The 20,789-nt window shown below is 46.1% G+C and overlaps 1 protein-coding gene across 2 annotated transcripts in view; it reads left to right on the forward strand.

Moving 5' to 3' along the window:
• Positions 1–585: 585 nt before the first annotated feature.
• Positions 586–20,789, forward strand: part of RAI14 (retinoic acid induced 14) — a 309,495-nt gene continuing 289,291 nt past the window's right edge. For both annotated transcript variants that reach the window (XM_082244058.1, XM_082244059.1), the window contains exon 1: positions 586–739. The gene's annotated coding sequence lies outside the window, so the exon portion shown is untranslated. The remainder of the gene's footprint in view (positions 740–20,789) is intronic.

The raw sequence follows: 20,789 nt of genomic DNA on the forward strand, positions 1-20,789 counted from the left end.
TTGAAAAAAACTGCTGCACAAATACTGTTTTACATTAAAAATGGCAAAACCCACCAATTTATTGACTTATTTTGTTATATATAATATATAAAGTGCCAGAAATGCCAGGTCTTCAAGTGGATGACTTACACTTATTATAATAATACGATTATTAGTGTTATCTTTATTATGCAACACTTGTTATAGGCATACAATTATTATTATTAGTAGTAATAGTATTATACACTAATTGTTATTATACAGCTTTTATACACATTATTATTATGGATTATTATGGATAATGTTCCCCAGGGAAGTATCTTCCATTCTTCCTCATCTCTCTATGTCAGTCCTCCTGGGGACACATGGCACAGAGTGCAGGGAGGGACAGGCACCCCAGTACACTGATCGGGCAGATCTAAGAGGAGGGATCCAGTGAGGGGGGGCAGTGGGGAAGGGTCGGACCCAGAGCAGAGCAGGGGAGAGGGGTGGGGGTGGGGACACACCTTTGGTGTCGCTGGCCACTCCTCGCCGTCCGCCGGGTGACAGTGGCAGTTGCAGTACCGCCGGGCGGACGCTGGGTGGCGCTGCGGAGCCTCTCCTCCGCTGACTTTCAAACTGCAAACAAAAGAGGAGAGAAAAGTCCAAAGATCAGAGAGGAGAGTTATGAGAGGAGAGAGGAGCCGGCCGGGAGAGGAGTGTGATCCGGACACAGGGACAGTGACATGTGCCGGGGGAGAGGAGGGGAGCGCCGAGCCGGGTGAGTGCCATGGATGGGGGGGGGGGGGGGGGGGGACACAATGTGATCGGTGGGGGGGACATATGGTGCGGCGGGGGATGGAGTGTGCCGGGACTGCTGGTGGAAGATCTCCCCACCCCGGGCTCACCGATCCCGGGAGAATACAAGGAGCTGTGTACGGGGGGGGGGACACTTCTATACTCATTGGATGATCCCACATGTTCTCCACTCATAACCAGGAACGGCCGGACATCTATTCATCATTATCTACTATTCACACCAATCCTCACATCGTCTCTGTATACCCTCATCATCCTCATCATCCTCATTACCATCCTCATCATTCTCATCCTCCTCATCATCATCCTCATCATCATCCTCATTACCTTCATCATCATCCTCATTACCCTCATCATCCTCATTACCTTCATCATCATCCTCATTACCATACTCATCATCCTCATTATCATCCTCATCGTCATACTCATTCTCATCATCCTCACCATCCTCATCCTCCTCATCATCCTCATTATCCTCATCCTCCTCATCATCCTCATTATCCTCATCATCCTCATTCTCATCCTCCTCATCATCCTCACTATCCTCATCATCCTCATTCTCATTCTCATCCTCACTATCCTCATCATCCTCACTATCCTCATCATCCTCACTATCCTCATCATCATCCTCATTCTCATCCTCATTATCCTCATCATTCTCATCCTCATTATCCTCATCATTCTCATCCTCATTATCCTCATCATCCTCATTCTCATCCTCCTCATCATCCTCACTATCCTCATCCTCCTCATCATCATCCTCAACCGCATTCTCATCCTCCTCATCACCCTCATCCTCCCTCCGGTACATGGAGCTCAGGGATCAGAGCAGTGTGGGGACATTGTACCCAGGAGACAGAGAGAGCTTCTCAGGTCCTCCTCATCCCAATATTATTATTATTATTATACAGGATGTATATAGCGCCATCAGTTTGCGCAGCGCTTTACAATATGAGGGAAGACAATACAGTTACAATACAATTCAATACAGGAGGATTTATAGGGCCCTGCTCGTTAAAACTTAATGTCCCCCAACCTACACCTAACCCCCCAAGCCTAAACTCCTCATCCCTGCACCTAACGTCCCCAACCCTGCACCTAACGTCCCCAACCCTTCACCTAACGTCCCCAACCCTGCACCTAACGTCCCCAACCCTGCACCTAACCTCCTCAACCCTGCACCTAACGTCCCCAACCCTGCACCTAACGTCCCCAACCCTGCACCTAACGTCCTCAACCCTGCACCTAACGTCCCCAACCCTGCACCTAACCTCCCCAACCCTGCACCTAACCTCCTCAACCCTGCACCTAACCTCCTCAACCCTGCACCTAACGTCCCCAACCCTGCACCTAACCTCCCCAACCCTGCACCTAACCTCCTCATCCCTGCACCTAACGTCCCCAACCCTGCACCTAACCTCCTCAACCCTGCACCTAACGTCCCCAACCCTGCACCTAACCTCCCCAACCCTGCACCTAACCTCCTCAACCCTGCACCTAACGTCCCCAACCCTGCACCTAACCTCCCCAACCCTGCACCTAACGTCCCCAACCCTGCACCTAACGTCCCCAACCCTGCACCTAACGTCCCCAACCCTGCACCTAACGTCCTCAACCCTGCACCTAACGTCCCCAACCCTGCACCTAACCTCCCCAACCCTGCACCTAACCTCCCCAACCCTGCACCTAACGTCCTCAACCCTGCACCTAACGTCCCCAACCCTGCACCTAACGTCCCCAACCCTGCACCTAACCTCCTCAACCCTGCACCTAACGTCCCCAACCCTGCACCTAACCTCCCCAACCCTGCACAAATCCTCCCCAACCCTGCACCTAACCTCCTCAACCCTGCACCTAACCTCCCAAACCTAACCTTCCCAACCCTGCACCTAACCTCCCAAACCTAACCTTCCCAACTCTGCACCTAACCTCCCAAACCTAACCTCCCCAACCCTGCACCTAACCTCCTAAACCTAACCTCCCCAACCCTGCACCTAACCTCCTAAACCTAACCTCCCCAACCCTGCACCTAACCTCCTAAACCTAACCCTCCTCAACCCTGCCCCTAACCTCCCCAACCCTGCACCTAACCTCCCAAACCTAACCTCCCCAACCCTGCACCTAACATCCTAAACCTAACCCTCCTCAACCCTGCCCCTAACCTCCTCAACCCTGCACCTAACCTCCCTAACCCTGCACCTAACCTCCTAAACCTAACCCTCCTCAACCCTGCACCTAACCTCCAAAACCTAACCTTCCCAACCCTGCACCTAAACTCCCAAACCTAACTGTCCTCAACCCTGCACCTAACCTCCCTAACCCTAATCAATCCTGCACCTAATCCCTACCTAACTCAACTCTCAAGTTTGCACCTAACACTGAACCCCATGCCTAACCTTCACCTACCCCCCCCCCCCCACCCAACCCTTACTAAACCTAACATTCAAATCTGCACCTGACTCTTGCCCCACCAAAGCAAAGTCCTCTACTTAATACTTTAATAGAAGGTGTTCCCTGACTGCTGGGAGAGGTCCTTTTGGGAGAGGTCCTGCTGAGAGATGTCCCGCTGGGAGAGGTCCCTCTAGGAGAGGTCCTGCTGGGAGAATCCCGCTGGGAGAGGTCCCTCTAGGAGAGGTCCTGCTGGGAGTATCCCGCTGGGAGAGGTCCCTCTAGGAGAGGTCCTGCTGGGAGAATCCCACTGGTAGAGGTTCTGCTGGGAGAGGTCCCGCTGGGAGAGGTCCCGCTGGGAGAGGTCCCGCTGGGAGAGGTCCCACTGGGAGAGGTTCTGCTGGGAGATGTCCCGCTGGGAAAGGTCCCTCTAGGAGAGGTCCCGCTGGGAGAGGTTCCGCTGGGAGAGGTCTCGCTGGGAGAGGTCCCTCTAGGAGAGGTCCCACTGGGAGAGGTCTCGCTGGGAGAGGTTCCGCTGGGAGAGGTCCCGCTGGGAGAGGTCCCTCTAGGAGAGGTCCTGCTGGGAGAGGTTCCGCTGGGAGAGGTCCCTCTGGGAGAGGTCCCGCTGGGAGAGGTTCGCTGGGAGAGGTCCCTCTAGGAGAGGTCCTGCTGGGAGAGGTTCCGCTGGGAGAGGTCCCTCTGGGAGAGGTCCCGCTGGGAGAGGTTCGCTGGGAGAGGTCCCGCTGGGAGAGGTTCGCTGGGAGAGGTTCCGCTGGGAGAGGTCCTTCTGAGAGAGGTTCCGCTGGGAGAGGTCCCTCTGGGAGAGGTCCTTGTGGGAGAGGTTCCGCTGGGAGAGGTCCTTCTGGGAGAGGTCCTTCTGGGAGAGGTCCTTCTGGGAGATGTCCTTCTGGGAGAGGTCCCTCTGGGAGAGGTCCTTCTGGGAGAGGTCCTTCTGGGAGAGGTTAGCACATAGTGTATGTAGGATAGGTTACTACAGCATCCTCAGCCGCCCTCCGGAGGGGCCCTATGAAGAATTAGGATATACCAAGCTGAAACAAATCATATTCAGTAAGATAATTGCTGGAGCTCCTTATAGTCACCCCTTCTATTCCATAGAGGAGAGGAGAGGGAGCGGCTCCCCCCGTCCTCCATGTACAGGTACTGCAGGAGGAATGGGTCACTTTGCAGCTGAATTCCACAAATGATTTTTATTGCATACTTACATTGGTCCAGCTTGGGACGAGTATGTACCGGTATATCTCATACATAGCTTTTTCCCCTCTGTTTTCACTTGGTGATCTGCTCAGTAACATATCTCCTGCATTAGAGCGCCCCCCCCACTCTGGATGAAGGGGCACAGGGAGCACTTTGGACAACAGCATTGTCAGTCTGGGGGGAGGGGAGTGTTTGATGGACTAGCAGATTTAGATACACTAACAAATTAAAGCCAAAATCCAGCTAATACTTTATAGGCAGTTAAAGCATGCTGCAGAAATCTGTGAGACAGGAATACGGATGACAGCTGTGAAGCTGGGCCACACTCATTGCAATCTGATTGTACAATGTGCTTTAAATTCAGGATGAAGCTGCAGTAGGGGGGGAGCTTGTTTGGAATAACAGTTGTTTTAGGCTCAGTTCACACTACTGCGACCTACGGTGCCACTTCCTTGCGATTTGCTGGCAGCTTGATGCGATTTGAGCACTACTTTGATGCGACTTTGAAGCGGCTTTGCCTTGTGCAGACAGGCAGAGATAACAGCATACAGGGAGATGCCATTTAATGTCAGATCCAAATCACATCACTATAGATGAGGGTCTGACTTGGAGGCGACTGCCATTAACCCTTTGGCGCTGGCCGCACGCAAATATGGCCTCTCGGCGGGTGGGCCTTGGCGCAGGACAGGCACATATTTGCGTGAATTGGTGAAAATACAGCTGTGCCAAGAGTGCACGCCCTGTGCGCTCCCCCCACCGTTACCAGCGGCTAACGGAAAGTAGTGATCGCTTTCCGATCATGTGACCGCCTTGACAGCCAATCACAGTGGTCACATGATCATAAACCCATCCTGCCTCCCCTCCGTTTAGGAGATATTTACTGAGCCAGCAGCCAGTTACATCACTGCTGCATGTGCTTTGAAGGAACGGCCGCCCATGCAGTTTCTTCAGAGCAATGTGCCGTGACTGGCGGCTCCCGCACGCATGCGCAGGAGTGGCGTCTTTGCGGCTCCGGCCAGTCACAGAGCCCGAGCCACAAACCTGAAAGCAAGACCGGGTATGCAATGCATACTAGCACATTAGGCCTTTAAAAGAAAATATACCAAGGGTATATTCCCCCGTTACTAAAAGCAAAAAGAACAAAAAAGGGCGCACTGACCTAGCGCATTATCCTCAATAAAAGGCTTTATTTAAATGACATAAAAAATGGCTACTCACAGACGTAGATAAAGATAAAGCATATCAAGCTGGATTGCTCAAAAGTCCCGTGTTTAGTCCATATAATCGTCCATGATGAGATGACTGACGCGTTTCGAGGCCTAGCCTCTTCCTCAGAGTACACTGTGTGTATATTCCCCCGTGTCTGGAGGTGTGTGGAGGTGGTGGGTTTTGTGGGGTATAGAGGGTATAAAAGCAGTAGCTATAGAATGGTATTGAAAAGTGTCAGTAATAGCCTGATAGTGAGGCTACCTACAGCGCTTGCTGGAATTTATTATACAACCCTTAGTGCATATACCTGTAATCAATAGTGATATGGATAAAGCATATTGAAAGTGCTATGTACAATAAATAAAAATCAGTGATATTAAACCAATATATAGTATCAATTAGGCTTTACAGCAGGGGTGGGGAACCTTTCTTCTGCCAAGGGCCATTTGTGTATTTATAAAACCATTCGGGGGCTGTACAAAATTATCAATTTAAAAATGCACCTGTTATATTTGGTTCAAACATTTAATTAACTCATCCCTAATGTGATGGCTGCAACTGCTTCTCTTTGGTGAGGTGTGTGATGTTAGCTGATATTCATGATGTTGCTACTCGCAACTGGTTTTCCAGGTTTGCGTCGGTCAGTCTGGAGTCGACTCTTTGTGGTGGTAAGTTTTGAAAAGAACTGCTGGCGGGTACTGCTGGTGGGTATAGCTGGCTGGTACTGCTGTGGATACTGCTGGCTCAGGCTGGTACTGCTGGCTTGTACTGTGCTGTGGGTACTGCTAGCTGGTACTGCTGCGGGTACTGCTGGCTCAGGTTGGTATTGCTCTGGGTACTGCTGGCTCAGGCTGGTACTGTGCTGTAGGTACTGCTGTGGATACTGCTGGCTCAGGCTGGTACTGCTGGCTTGTACTGTGCTGTGGGTACTGCTAGCTGGTACTGCTGTGGGTACTGCTGGCTCAGGTTGGTATTGCTGTGGGTACTGCTGGCTCAGGCTGGTACTGTGCTGTAGGTACTGCTGACTGGTACTGCTGGCTCAGGCTGGTACTGCTGGCTGGTACTGCTGGCTCAGGCTGGTACTGCTGGCTTGTACTGTGCTGTGGGTACTGCTGGCTGGTACTGCTGTGGGTACTGCTGGTTCAGGTTGGTATTGCTGTGGGTACTGCTGGCTCAGGCTGGTACTGTGCTGTAGGTACTGCTGACTGGTACTGCTGGCTCAGGCTGGTACTGCTGGCTGGTACTGCTGGCTCAGGCTGGTACTGCTGGCTTGTACTGTGCTGTGGGTACTGCTGGCTGGTACTGCTGTGGGTACTGCTGGTTCAGGTTGGTATTGCTGTGGGTACTGCGGGCTCAGGCTGGTACTGTGCTGTAGGTACTGCTGGCTCAGGCTGGTACTGCTGGCTGGTACTGCTGGCTCTGGCTGGTACTGCTGGTTCTAGCTGGTACTGCTGTGTGAGCTGCTGGCGCGAAATGCTGGTTAGCAGCGGCGCCGCGCTGGAGGAAGAGGCGATGTTTCCTGTATTGGTCACAGGCGGAGTGCATTTGATATCACTCCGCCTGTGACTCACTCAGACTTGTCAGAACAGAGCCGGAACTATACAGGAAGCATCGGCTCCATTCTGACAGATCAGCTGAGAGACACAGACTCAGCTGCACGGGGGCAAATGACTTTGAGGGCCACATACGGCCCCCGGGCCGTAGGTTCCCCACCCCTGCTTTAAAACATGTATATAAATACTGTATTCAATTGTATTAGTGAGATTAAATAAATAGATACACTGTGGTGTTGGTTAAAGGTGCACGTGACCCATAAGGGTTAATTCAAGTCCATATAAAGTGACTGTAGTGATCAAAAGTTCTAAAATATTCCTTGTGCAGATATGCTCATCCAATATACTGTGCTCAGTGTGGATCTCATTCAATCCTCCTTTGTGACATTCATCTCTCCACCGTGGTAAGGGTAAATTGGGTAACTTACCAGAAATAGTGGGTCTCATATGCCTTAGAGCAGGGGTCGGGAACCTTTTTGGCTGAGAGAGCCATGAACACCACATATTTTCAAATGTAATTCCGTGAGAGCCATACACTATATTTCAGGGGTCGGGAACCTTTATTTATCATTTATATTCATGGGCCGCAGCTATACAGTGAGTAGATCACGGGAACCCTACAGTATTTGTAGCTGCTGACTTTTTTTTTTTTTAATGGGGGTGGCGGAACTCCTCTTTGACCTCTTCCAGACTGCCCACCGCATATATACTGCGGCAAGGCGGCCCAGCTGCGCAAAATCACGTACATTTTGTGCATGAGATGTAGGGGGAACGCACGCACCGCCGGAGCGCTGCTCCCATTGTGATTAGACACCACGGGAGCCAATCAGCTGGTCCGGCGATCGTTCGAAGGAAAGGCAGATAAGATTGATGTCCTTTTTTTTCCCACAAATAGAGCTTTCTCTATTTGGTCATTGGTGCGATTTTTATTTTTTGCGGTATAAACAAAAAAAAGTGACAAATCTGAAAAAAAAAAAAAAAAACAATATTTTCTACTGTCTGCTAACATTCCAAATAAAAAAAATGTAAAAATCTAATTTTTTCATCATTTTAGGCCAATTTGTATTCTGCTACATATTTTTGGTAAAAAAAATCCCAATAAGTGTAAATTGATTGGTTTGCGCAGTAGTTATCGCGTCTACAAACTAGGGGAAAGATTTATGTCATTTTTATTTATTTTTAATTTTTACTAGCAATGGCGGCAATCTACGATATTAAGTGTGACTGCGACATTGCGGCGGACAGATCGGACCCCTAACTGACATTTTTGACAATTTTGGGGGGACCAGTGACATTACTACAGTAATCAGTGCTAAAAATATGCACAATTACTGTAATAATTGTACTGGCACTGGCGCCCTTTAAGTGGTAAAAAAAACTGCACAAAAAACACACCACCATGTTGACATGTATTAAAAACGCAGCAAGAATTCATCTATACTGCACCCCTGTTATGTTTACGATGTGGTTTTTGAGAAACATGACCTATGACAGCTCGAGCACAATAAAATTGCGGCAAAATCGCAGCAAAATGCATCTCTAATACTTTCCTATCTTTTTACTGACGCTAGCAGCATGAGGATTAAAAACTAGTCAATGTTGATTAGGAGAGAGAAGTTCCGCTTTAATAAAATAAATGAATCCGTTCTGTCCTTTGGGGTGGACGGCCCTTTTCATTTTTATATTTTATAGGATCGTGGCTCGCTTGGCTATACAGAAAGCGCCAACCTATGGATACAGTGCCTTGATTCTCAGTCTGATGTCTTCATTCAGACCACTGGGGACCAGTTCATTCCTGGAGAAAACCAGATCACCAGGGGGAAACCTGCACAGACACAATGAGGTTATTTACTAAAGGCAAATAGACTGTGCACTTTGCATATGCAGTTGCTCCTGAGCTTAGTAAATGCGGGGGAGCACTGCTGACTTCCATCATCCAATCATGTGCAAGCAAAAATACTGTTTTTTTATTTTCTTTGCATGTGATTGGTGTATTCTTTGTAAAGTGAAGCTTCACCTCATTTACTAAGCTGTGGAGCAACTGTATTTGCACAGTGCACAGTCTATTTACCTTTAGTAAATCCACCCCAGAGATTCCATACAGACTCCATGCAGACGGTGTGACTGATGGGAAATGCTATGGCTCTGTGTAGATTCAGAATAACCTTCCTAACACTAAGCTGTACAGCAATGGCATTAATAATTCATTACCAAAACACTCCGCTGCATCCACCTGTATGACACCCAACCCCTTGGAATGTCTACAGGTGTCACCCTGCTCTGTGCTGCAGGAAGAGAAAGGCCTGCTAGGCCCCATTCACACCTGAGCCTCAAAAACACCGGAGGAGAAAACAATCAATTATTCTCTATGGACAGGGTTCACATCTCCACTCCAAGTCACATGAAGCCAAACGCCTGATGCATAAATAAATCAAGAGCTTTTTTTTGTTGCCCAAATTTTGGCAGATTTGTGTGTTTTTGGTGCGTTTTTAGCAGTCACCTGCTATTAAGCTACTGGCAGTCCTGCTTTTTTCAGCCTTGTACCTCTGTCACCACATTCAGGGGTGCTCCGACCAGAACCAAAAGGGAAGCCCTCTTGTCAACTCGGCCTCCAGCCAAGATACGTGACACCCTAATCCTAACCCTAAACTAATCTAATGGCCCCTTTCACCCAGGCTTTCCACCCGACGGACTCAGTTTTGCTCAGTGGGGATCGATTTGCCGATCCCCACTGAGCAGGTGGATGACAGCTCTGTCTCTGCTTACTTTGCAGAGACAGACTGGTCAGATCCCCGCTCTCCTCTATGGGAGATCAGATGAAAACGGACCACCTGTCCATTTTTATCCAATCCTCCAGATGAATGGAAAATAGGGTTTCCATCTGTCCGGATTTCACTGACAGGATCGGATCGGAGAGCAGCAGATGTCAGCGGACATGTCATCGCCGACATCCGCTGCTCCATAGGGGTGAATGGAGCATCCGATCAGATCTGCCTGAAAAACTGACAGACAGACCGGATCAGAAAGCCCCGTGTGAAAGGGTGACAAGGACCTGGTTTATACAGGTGACAGGTAAGGTTCAAACCCCCAGTCTTCTCCTTCATGCCTCTTTGTGTGATCATAGCAGACCTAACCTTACAGCACACGTTCACTTTTAGACTGCATTCACACCTGAGCGTAGCATCTTGGAGTGTTTTTCTGGCATTTAATTGCGTGATTTTGGTGCTTTTTTAATGCACAACATGTGCGTTTTTGAGCTTTAGGGTTTTTTTTTTATTAGCCAATAGAGAAAACTATCATCTGTTGCATCACTGGTTGCTAGGTATTTCAGCTTTTTTTATTAGTATTATTATTACGTTATTATTATGTTTTTTTCATTAGGGTAAGGGGTGTACTCACTTTTGTTGCCAGCAGTTTAGACATTAATGGCTGTGTGTTGAGTTATTTTGAGGGGACAGCAAATTTACACTGTTATACAAGCTGTACACTCACTACTTTACATTGTAGCAAAGTGTCATTTCTTCAGTGTTGTCACATAAAAAGATATAATAAAATATTTACAAAAATGTGAGGGGTGTACTCACTTTTGTGAGATACTGTTTATTTATATATACTGTATCTACACTGCTCAAAAAAATTAAAGGGACACTTTGAATACACATCAGATCTCAACGGGGAAAAGTATCATGCTGGATATCTATACTGATATGGCACTGCGGATGGCCATTTGGATAAAAGTACATTTAAAAAATGGGTGGAACTCCGCTTTAAAGTGTTATTATTTCCAAATAATACCATAATGTATCCGCAGAGTGCGTCCGTGGTTAGCATTGCTGCCTTGTAGCACTGGGTTGCATTCAGGTCCGGCCTGGACTCCCACCGGCATGTAGGATAATTGGCTCCTCTCTAAATTGGCTCCAGTATATGGGTGTGCATATGAAATGGGGACCGTAGATGTAAGCCCCCCATTCACACAATGTAGTATGACGTCAGGTTTTGGGCAAAGGGCAGCCCAATTATTTAAATGTAATGAATGGGCTGCCGTATACATGACAAACATAGCAGAGAAGCTGATGCATCTTTTTGAGCTTCAAGCTTTGCATGTTTTAACCACTTGCTGACCGCCGCAAGTAAATATACTGCGGCGGTCAGCCCCGGCCAGGCAAAGTGACGTACCGGTACGTCACTAGCCTGTCACTGGCTTGTGAGCCAATAGCGGGCGAGCACGCGCCCGCTGAGGCGGGCACCCGCCCCGGCTCGTTCCCTAACAAGTCAATGCGTGTGACCGGCGGACCCGATGTCCGCCGGTCACTCGCGATCGTTCGGCGGGAAGGGAGAAAGGCAGGCGGCTAATGTAAACAAAGCCGCCTGTCAGTCTCCCCTGTGTAAAAATGGAGATCAGACGGTTCTACTATGTAGGACCGTTGATCTCTGTTCTTACACCAGTAGCCATGTCCAATCACAGTTAGAAACACGCCCCTAGGGACACACTTAACCCCTCCCTCTCCAATAGAGTTAACCCCTTCCCTGCCAGTGTCATTTTTACAGTAACAGTGCATATGTATAGCACTGATTACTGTAGTAATGTCACTGGTAACCCCAAAAGTGTCAAAAATGTCAGTCAAGGGTCCAATCTGTCCGCCCCAATGTCGCAGTCCCGCAAAAAAAAATCGCAGATCGCCGCCATTACTCGTTAAAAAAAAACACCAAAAATGACAAAAATCTTTCCCTTTGTTGGTAAATGCGATAACTTTTGCGCAAACCAATCAAAATAAGCTTTTTGTGATTTTTTTTACCAAACATATGTAGCATAAAACAAATTGGCCGAAAATGTTAAAAAATTTAGATTTTTACATTTTTTTTTGGGAAATTTCATATTGTTATTTTTGCAAAATTGACGCTCTTTTTTTGTTTATAGCGCATGATAAAAAAATCGCACAGGTGATCAAATACCACCAAAAGAAAGCTCTGTTTGTGGGAAAAAAAGGACGTCAAATTCGTTTAGGTACAGCGTCGCATGTTTCAAAAAACCCCCTGGTCAGGAAGGGGGTAAAATCTTCCGGGGCTTAAGTGGTTAAACACAAGCTGTAGCGCGTGTGTCATGCGTTTTTTTCTGTGTGCAAAACAGTGCATCTTGCTTGCCGCATTTTGGATTCCATTCACAATGAATGGTACTGTAAGCTGATGAGCGTTTTTTGTATGTTTTGTGAACAAGCGCAAAATTTGGCAATTTTGTGTAGATTAATTCGCTTCTCGAGTGTGAATGCGGCACTGATGTACAATATATGTAAAATACTCTTGCTATTATAAATACCTGTGATAAATGTTACACTACTCCCATGGGAGCTGCTGGTTACGGGTTCCCCTGGGTTACCATTAGCAACAATATCACAGTTTAGCATTTTCAAAGTGCTTGGCTCAGTCAGGAAAGTCTTGGAGTTTTGGTTTTTGTGGTTTTATTTGAGAACTTGGATAGGAGAAGGGAATGAGTGGGATACTCCAACTTTATACACTATGCACAATTTGCTGGGACTGCTGAATATCTTAATGCGGCAAGGCCGCTGCTTCACCTTGACTATGCAGTAGAGCTGCACGATTAATCGTATGAAAATCGCGATCTCGATTCACCCCCCCTGACGATCTAAACCTGACATTTGCTCGATTCTTTGCATAGCTGCATAGCAGAGAGAACAGCTGTGGAAAAAAAAAAAAAGCCTCCTGGCAAAAGCCTATCAGCATTAGTCTCCCAGTAACTATAAACAAAAATGATTACATTGTATCTTTTCCTTCCCTCTGCCAGGGAGAAAGGAAGTTTAACCTCTTAAAGACTGGACCTTTCTCTGACACTTGTTGCTTGCAAGTTAAAATCAGTTTTCTTTTGCTAGAAAAGTACTTAGAACCCCCAAACATTTTATATATTTTTTTAGCAGAGACCTTACAGAATAAAATGGCGATTGTTGTAATATTTTATGTCACACTGTATTTGCGCAGCAGTCTTTCAAACGCAATTAATAGACTTTAATGAATAAAAAAAAAAAACGTAACAGTAAAGTTATCCCAATTTTTTTTTGTTACACAGAGAATCGTGATCTTTATTCCAAGCTAAAAAATCGTGATTCTCATTTTGGCCAGAATCGTGCAGCTCTACTATGCAGTGAAGAAGTATTTAGATAAGCTGTACTGTAGAAGACTCTTCAGGGCCCTTCCTGGTACCCCCTTTATCCCTATTCTTCAGGGTTCTCTACACGGCACCCCCTTTTCTGTAACACTCTGTGTGAGCTAGCTCCCTGATCCCCTGACTTCGCTGGAGTGTTCCCCCTTCTGGGCAGACACTTTGGCAAGTCCCTTAGTACTCACGGACACTGTTTTTCCCGAGAGACTCTTCCAGCAGCTCCACCGTCAGCTCCACTGGATCCTCTGCAGCTCAGCTCCACACCGACTGCCTAAGACCACCTTCCTCATACAGCAGGAGGAGAGACAGACGTCTGCCTCCTCCTGGGACTCTGCTTCCTACGAAAGACGCCCTGTCACATGTCCCCTCAGCTTTTATGAGCAATCCCAGGATGCACTGTGAGAGTGCCCGCCCTCTGGAACTCCCACAAAAGCCAATGGGTCACTGGCTGGGTTTCCTCCACTGTCCAACAAGCTCCCTCATTGGATACAGTAGGGACACTCCCTCAGACCCAGTGAATCACACCTGCAAACATGTAACAGGCAACCTAACAGATCAGGCTCCCCTGATAAGCAGAAGGAGCGATAGATGCATTTACCGAGCACCTATCTAGGAGGGTGCTACATAAAAAAATCAAGTAATAAAAACTACCATCACATAGCACAATTACCTCTAAGCTCCTTTGATAATCCATATTGGTTCACTGCTATGAATTCAGCGCTAGATTTTTTTTAGTTTTTTTTTTTTTTATTTGATTTTCCCATTACTTCTTTTTTTTTTGCCATGGTTTCTTGTTGCTGGTTGACAACTATCTCCCATTTGTGCTCCTGGGTTGTCATGTGGGCCCCTAGATATTGCACAGACATATTGCACTCAGGAGGCCCACCCTGAGCAATCATGTGCAGCTGATGTTCGAGCCAGACTGATAACTTTTATAAATTTTGATAAATTTTATAAATTTATAAAATTTTGAAAATGTTCATAAATTCCAGTAAAATGTTTGAACCTGAGGCCCTCTTCACAATGCATATTAATCTCCCATATTTAGTGTTTGCACCCAGCCAATAAAGAAAAAGGTGACGCCAAATAATAATAATAATAATTATTATTATAAATATAATAAATTATAATTATTATTATAATAATAATAATAAATAATGACGCCAAAAACGATTTTATTGTGATTTTGCCACAATTTTACTGTGCTTATAGTGTGTTTTTCATAGGTCATGTGACTCAAAAAGCACATAAAAAACGTAACACTGGTGTGTTATTGATGCGTTCTTTCTGCATTATCATTACATTTCAAGCAATGGACCAGTGTGAAGACATACATAGAATTTAAAAGGGTGCATTTTTCTTGAGCTTTTCTTGCGCTAAATGTGCCGATAATGGCCGACAATAAAATCATATTCATTTAAAATCATGATATTAATTAAAAAGTTGAATATATTACAATTATATATAAAGATATATTTTTTTTTTAAATCTGTCATTTGCGTTTTCGGTTTTCGACCAAGTGCATCCTGTTTTTTAGATTTGGCACCAAAAATTGCATTTGATGCACCTCTAGCCGCAATGTTTATTTCCTATTGTGGTGCCATGAAATGTAAATGGCACCCCAACACACTTACCAACACAGATGTACATCAGCACATCACTGCGTACATGGCATGTGTTTTGGTGCTCCATGCAAAGGGTCATGTTATGGTGCATTCGTATTGGGCTGCCTTAAAGTGTTAGTAAATCCACAACAGTAAAATCAGTCTGTATATGCAGTAAAGCATGCTTTGTTATACTCACCCTGGAACCTAAAAGGTCCTTTGCATTGTATAAAAAGGCTGTTTGATCCTGTCTTCTCTGATCCTCCTCTTCTTCCACTGTCCTCATAACATGTCCGGATAAAACAGAGACTTTGGAGTCAGTCTGCACATGCTTCTGATCCTCCTCTTCTTCCACTGTCCCCATAACATGTCCGGATAAGACAGAGAATTTGGAGTCACTCTGCACATGCTCAGTTTGGTGTGTATTGCTAGAGAGTTTTTTTTTTATTTTCTTGGGAGGGTGCATGTGATCAGCACAGGGCCAATCAGCACTGTCTAGACCAGTGTTTCTTAACCAGGGTTCTGTGGAACCCCAGGGTTCCTCCAGAGGTTGCTGGGGGTTCCTTGAGCAATGAGCAATTTCTGCCTCTCAGATAAGTTCCCCTGACACCACTGATCTTTTTAGCTATCTGTAAGAATGTAATTCTCCCCAATGTCCACAAGTGTAAGGAGCATTCATCCCACTGACCATCACACTAATGTATCATAAATTGTAGATATAGTCATTTTTAGCAGGGGTTCCCTGAGACCTGAAAATTATTTCAAGGGCTCCTCTGTGTTGAAAAGGTTGAGAAAGGCTGCTCCAGACAGAGGGTCAGGAGTCATGCAGCCTCATAGGACAGCTCAGTGCAGTATGAAAACTCCTCCTACAAGCTTCACCAGGAACTGATAGAAGTCACAAGACTGCTCTATACTTCTGATGAGAAAAGGTGTTTAGTGGTTTATATTTACTAAAATAATTGCATTTCCATGTTCTGTGCAATGTCCTGTATCCACTGTCCAGTGTCCAGTATCCAGTGTCCTGTATCCACTGTCCAGTATCCAATGTCCAGTATCCAATGTCCAGTGTCCAATGTCCAGTGTCCAGTATCCAATGTCCAGTGTCCAGTAATCAATGTCTAGTATCCAGTGTTCAATGTCCAGTGTCCAGTATCCAATGTCCAGTGTCCAGTATCCAATGTCCAGTGTCCAGTATCCAATGGCCAGTGTCCAATGTCCAGTATCCAATGTCCAGTGCCCAGTATCAAGTGTCCAGTATCCAATGTCCAGTATCCAGTGTCCAATGTCCAGTGTCCAGTATCCAATGTCCAGTGTCCAGTAATCAATTTCCAGTATCCAGTGTCCAATGTCCAGTGTCCAGTATCCAATGTCCAATGTCCAGTAATCAATGTCCAGTGTCCAGTATCCAGTGTCCAGTGTCCAATGTCCAGTGTCCAGTATCCAATGTCCAATGGCCAGTATCCAATGTCCAGTGCCCAGTATCCAATGTCCAGTGTCCAGTATCCAATGTCCAGTGTCCAATGTCCAGTGTCCAGTATCCAATGTCCAGTGTCCAGTAATCAGTGTCCAGTGTCCAATGTCCAGTGTCCAATGTCCAGTATCCAATGTCCAGTGTCCAGTAATCAATGTCCAGTATCCAATGTTCAGTGTCCAGTATCCAATGTCCAGTATCCAGTGTCCAATGTCCAGTGTCCAGTATCCAATGGCCAGTGTCCAATGGCCAGTGTCCAGTATCCAATCTCCAGTGTCCAGTATCCAGTGTCCAATATCCAATGTCCAGTGTCCAATGTCCAGTATCCAATGTCCAGTATCCAATGTCCAGTGTCCAATGTCGAGTGTCCAGTATCCAGTGTCCAGTATCCAATGTCCAGTATCCAGTGTCCAATGTCCAGTGTCCAGTATCCAATGGCCAGTGTCCAATGTCCAGTGTCCAGTATCCAATCTCCAGTGTCCAGTATCCAGTGTCCAATATCCAATGTCCAGTGTCCAATGTCCAGTGTCCAGTATCCAATGTCCAGTATCCAGTGTCCAATGTTGAGTGTCCAGTATCCAGTGTCCAGTATTCAATGTCCATTGTCCAGTGTCCAATGTCCAGTATTCAATGTCCAGTATTCAATGTCCAGTGTCCAATGTCCAGTATCCAGTGTCCAGTATTCAATGTCCAGTGTCCAGTATTCAATGTCCAGTGTCCAGTATCCAATGTCCAGTGTCCAATGTCCAGTATTCAATGTCCAGTGTCCAGTGTCCAGTATCCAGTGTCCAATGTCCAGTGTCCAGTATCCAGTGTCCAATGTCCAGTATCCAGTGTCCAATGTCCAGTATCCAGTATCCAGTGTCCAGTATCCAGTGTCCAATGTCCAGTATCCAATGTGCAGTGCCCAGTATCAAGTGTCCAGTATCCAGTAATCAGTGTCCAGTGTCCAATGTCCAGTGTCCAATGTCCAGTATCCAATGTCCAGTGTCCAGTAATCAATGTCCAGTATCCAATGTTCAGTGTCCAGTATCCAATGTCCAGTATCCAGTGTCCAATGTCCAGTGTCCAGTATCCAATGGCCAGTGTCCAATGGCCAGTGTCCAGTATCCAATCTCCAGTGTCCAGTATCCAGTGTCCAATATCCAATGTCCAGTGTCCAATGTCCAGTATCCAATGTCCAGTATCCAATGTCCAGTGTCCAATGTCGAGTGTCCAGTATCCAGTGTCCAGTATCCAATGTCCAGTATCCAGTGTCCAATGTCCAGTGTCCAGTATCCAATGGCCAGTGTCCAATGTCCAGTGTCCAGTATCCAATCTCCAGTGTCCAGTATCCAGTGTCCAATATCCAATGTCCAGTGTCCAATGTCCAGTGTCCAGTATCCAATGTCCAGTATCCAGTGTCCAATGTTGAGTGTCCAGTATCCAGTGTCCAGTATTCAATGTCCATTGTCCAGTGTCCAATGTCCAGTATTCAATGTCCAGTATTCAATGTCCAGTGTCCAATGTCCAGTATCCAGTGTCCAGTATTCAATGTCCAGTGTCCAGTATTCAATGTCCAGTGTCCAGTATCCAATGTCCAGTGTCCAATGTCCAGTATTCAATGTCCAGTGTCCAGTATCCAGTGTCCAATGTCCAGTGTCCAGTATCCAGTGTCCAATGTCCAGTATCCAGTGTCCAATGTCCAGTATCCAGTATCCAGTGTCCAGTATCCAGTGTCCAATGTCCAGTATCCAATGTGCAGTGCCCAGTATCAAGTGTCCAGTATCCAGTGTCCAATGTCCTGTGTCCAGTGTCCAGTGTTCAGTATCCAGTGTCCAGTGTCCAGTATCCAGTGTTCAGTGTCAAGGGTGCACAGCGGGTTAAATGTTCCTTTGTAAAATAAAGATTTAATATAAAGAATACAAAATGTATATAAAATAAAAGCGTGTTTAGAAACTTGTAAATAAAAGTAAAAAGTAGAGCAAATCACCCCAAACCGTTTTCATTTTTAGTATAAATGAAGCAGCCTAGGGACAACCTTGCCCTCAGCCTTCAACTTGAGGAACATTCTGGATTCTTGTGCTTTAGCAGCATTCCATCCCATTCACAACGAGAGCCGGAGCATTTCTTTTGTATATGAAATGTACATGAGTTGTATAGATGATGGAAAATAGTGTTTTCAGACTATCCTTGGCACTGCTGTTTAATGGTAAAATTTGCCCAGCAGACCTTGCAATACAGACGTCATAAAAACATATTAGGAGTCACATTTACGTTTTTCATCCGATCTGTGATATTCTCCAATGGTAGTTTTGTGGCCTCAATAAGGGGGCTTTAAAATGTGGAATTGGACACGCTTTTTTAGTTCAATCTTATTTTATTGAAAGAGATGTATAAGAAATATTCAGCATTGCAAAAAGTTCTCCAACATGGTAGAAAGATATGGAAGATTAAAGATAAGATGCAATTACAGCCATATGGCCGTTACATGTTATGGCCATCTGGTAGTAAAGTACTATAAGGACCTCAGGAGGATATCACACTGACATATATGAAGTAGCCCTCATAGTCAACCAGTGTCACAGTTGTATACATCGTATCGTGTAGGGTGTCTTGAGTTATATCAATATCCTCAGTCTGACATTAAGAAGTACTCTGGCAGGATCAGTAAGGATGCTATACTTATGGATGATTGCCATAGATTGGTATGAAGATAAATTGGACGCGCTTTTTTAAAGCGCTCTGAATGCCAGTCCAAGTCCCTGTCACTAAACAGAATGGTAAGCTTACAGTCCTGTTTACACGCTGTGTTTGCTTTGCTTTGCTTCAAAGCACCTGAAGCTTTTGAGGGGCTTTTATTCAGCATTAGCTTAGCTTTGTTTTGGAGGTATGAGATATCCCAGGATGCACTGGGAAACCAACAAGCAAACCGGAAAGACATCATCAGCAGTCACTTCCAGTTCATACAGTGGGTACGGAAAGTATTCAGACCCCCTTAAATTTTTCACTCTTTGTTATATTGCAGCCATTTGCTAAAATCATTTAGGTTCATTCTTCTTCCTCATGAATGCACACATAGCACCCCATACTGACAGAAAAACACAGAATTGTTGACATTGTTGCAGATTTATTAAAAAAGAAAAACTGAAATATCACATGGTCCTAAGTATTCAGACCCTTTGCTCAGTATTTAGTAGAAGCCCCCCTTTGATCTAATACAGCCAGGAGTCTTTTTGGGAAAGATGCAACAAGTCTTTTACACCTGGATTTGGGGATCCTCTGCCATTCCTCCTTGCAGATCCTCTCCAGTTCTGTCAGGTTGGATGGTAAAAGTTGGTGGACAGCCATTTTTAGGTCTCTCCAGAGATGCTCAATTGGGTTTAAGTCAGGGCTCTGGCTGGGCCATTCAGGAACAGTCACGGAGTTGTTGTGAAGTCACTCCTTCGTTATTTTAGCTGTGTGCTTAGGGTCATTGTCTTGTTGGAAGGTAAACCTTCGGCCCAGTCTGAGGTCCAGAGCACTCTGGAGAAGGTTTTTGTCCAGGATATCCCTGTACTTGGCCGCATTCATCTTTCCCTTGATTGCAACCAGTCGTCCTGTCCCTTCAGCTGAAAAACACCCCCACAGCATGATGCTGCCACCACCATGCTTCACTGTTGGGACTGTAATGGACAGGTGATGAGCAGTGCCTGGTTTTCTCCACACATACCGCTTAGAATTAAGGCCAAAAAGTTCTATTTTGGTCTCATCAGACCAGAGAATCTTATTTCTCACCATCTTGGAGTCCTTCAGGTGTTTTTTAGCAAACTCCATGCGGGCTTTCATGTGTCTTACACTGAGGAGAGGCTTCCGTCGGGCCACTCTGCCATAAAGCCCCGACTGGTGGAGGGCTGCAGTGATGGTTGACTTTCTACAACTTTCTCCCATCTCCTGACTGCATCTCTGGAGCTCAGCCACAGTGATCTTTGGGTTCTTCTTTACCTCTCTCACCAAGGCTCTTCTCCCCCGATAGCTCAGTTTGGCCGGACGGCCAGCTCTAGGAAGGGTTCTGGTCGTCCCAAACGTCTTCCATTTGAGGATTATGGAGGCCACTGTGCTCTTAGGAACCTTAAGTGCAGCAGAAATCTTTTTGTAACCTTGGCCAGATCTGTGCCTTGCCACAATTCTGTCTCTGAGCTCTTCAGGCAGTTCCTTTGACCTCATGATTCTCATTTGCTCTGACATGCATTGTGATCTGGAAGGTCTTATATAGACAGGTGTGTGGCTTTCCTAATAAAGTCCAATCAGTATAATCAAACACAGCTGGACTCAAATGAAGGCGTAGAACCATCTCAAGGATGATCAGAAGAAATGGAAAGCACCTGAGTTAAATATATGAGTGTCACAGCATAGGGTCTGAATACTTAGGACCATGTGAT

Source organism: Pelophylax lessonae (genome assembly GCF_965119305.1).
Source record: "Pelophylax lessonae genome assembly, chromosome: 1".
In the NCBI taxonomy this organism is placed as follows: Eukaryota; Metazoa; Chordata; class Amphibia; order Anura; family Ranidae; genus Pelophylax; species Pelophylax lessonae.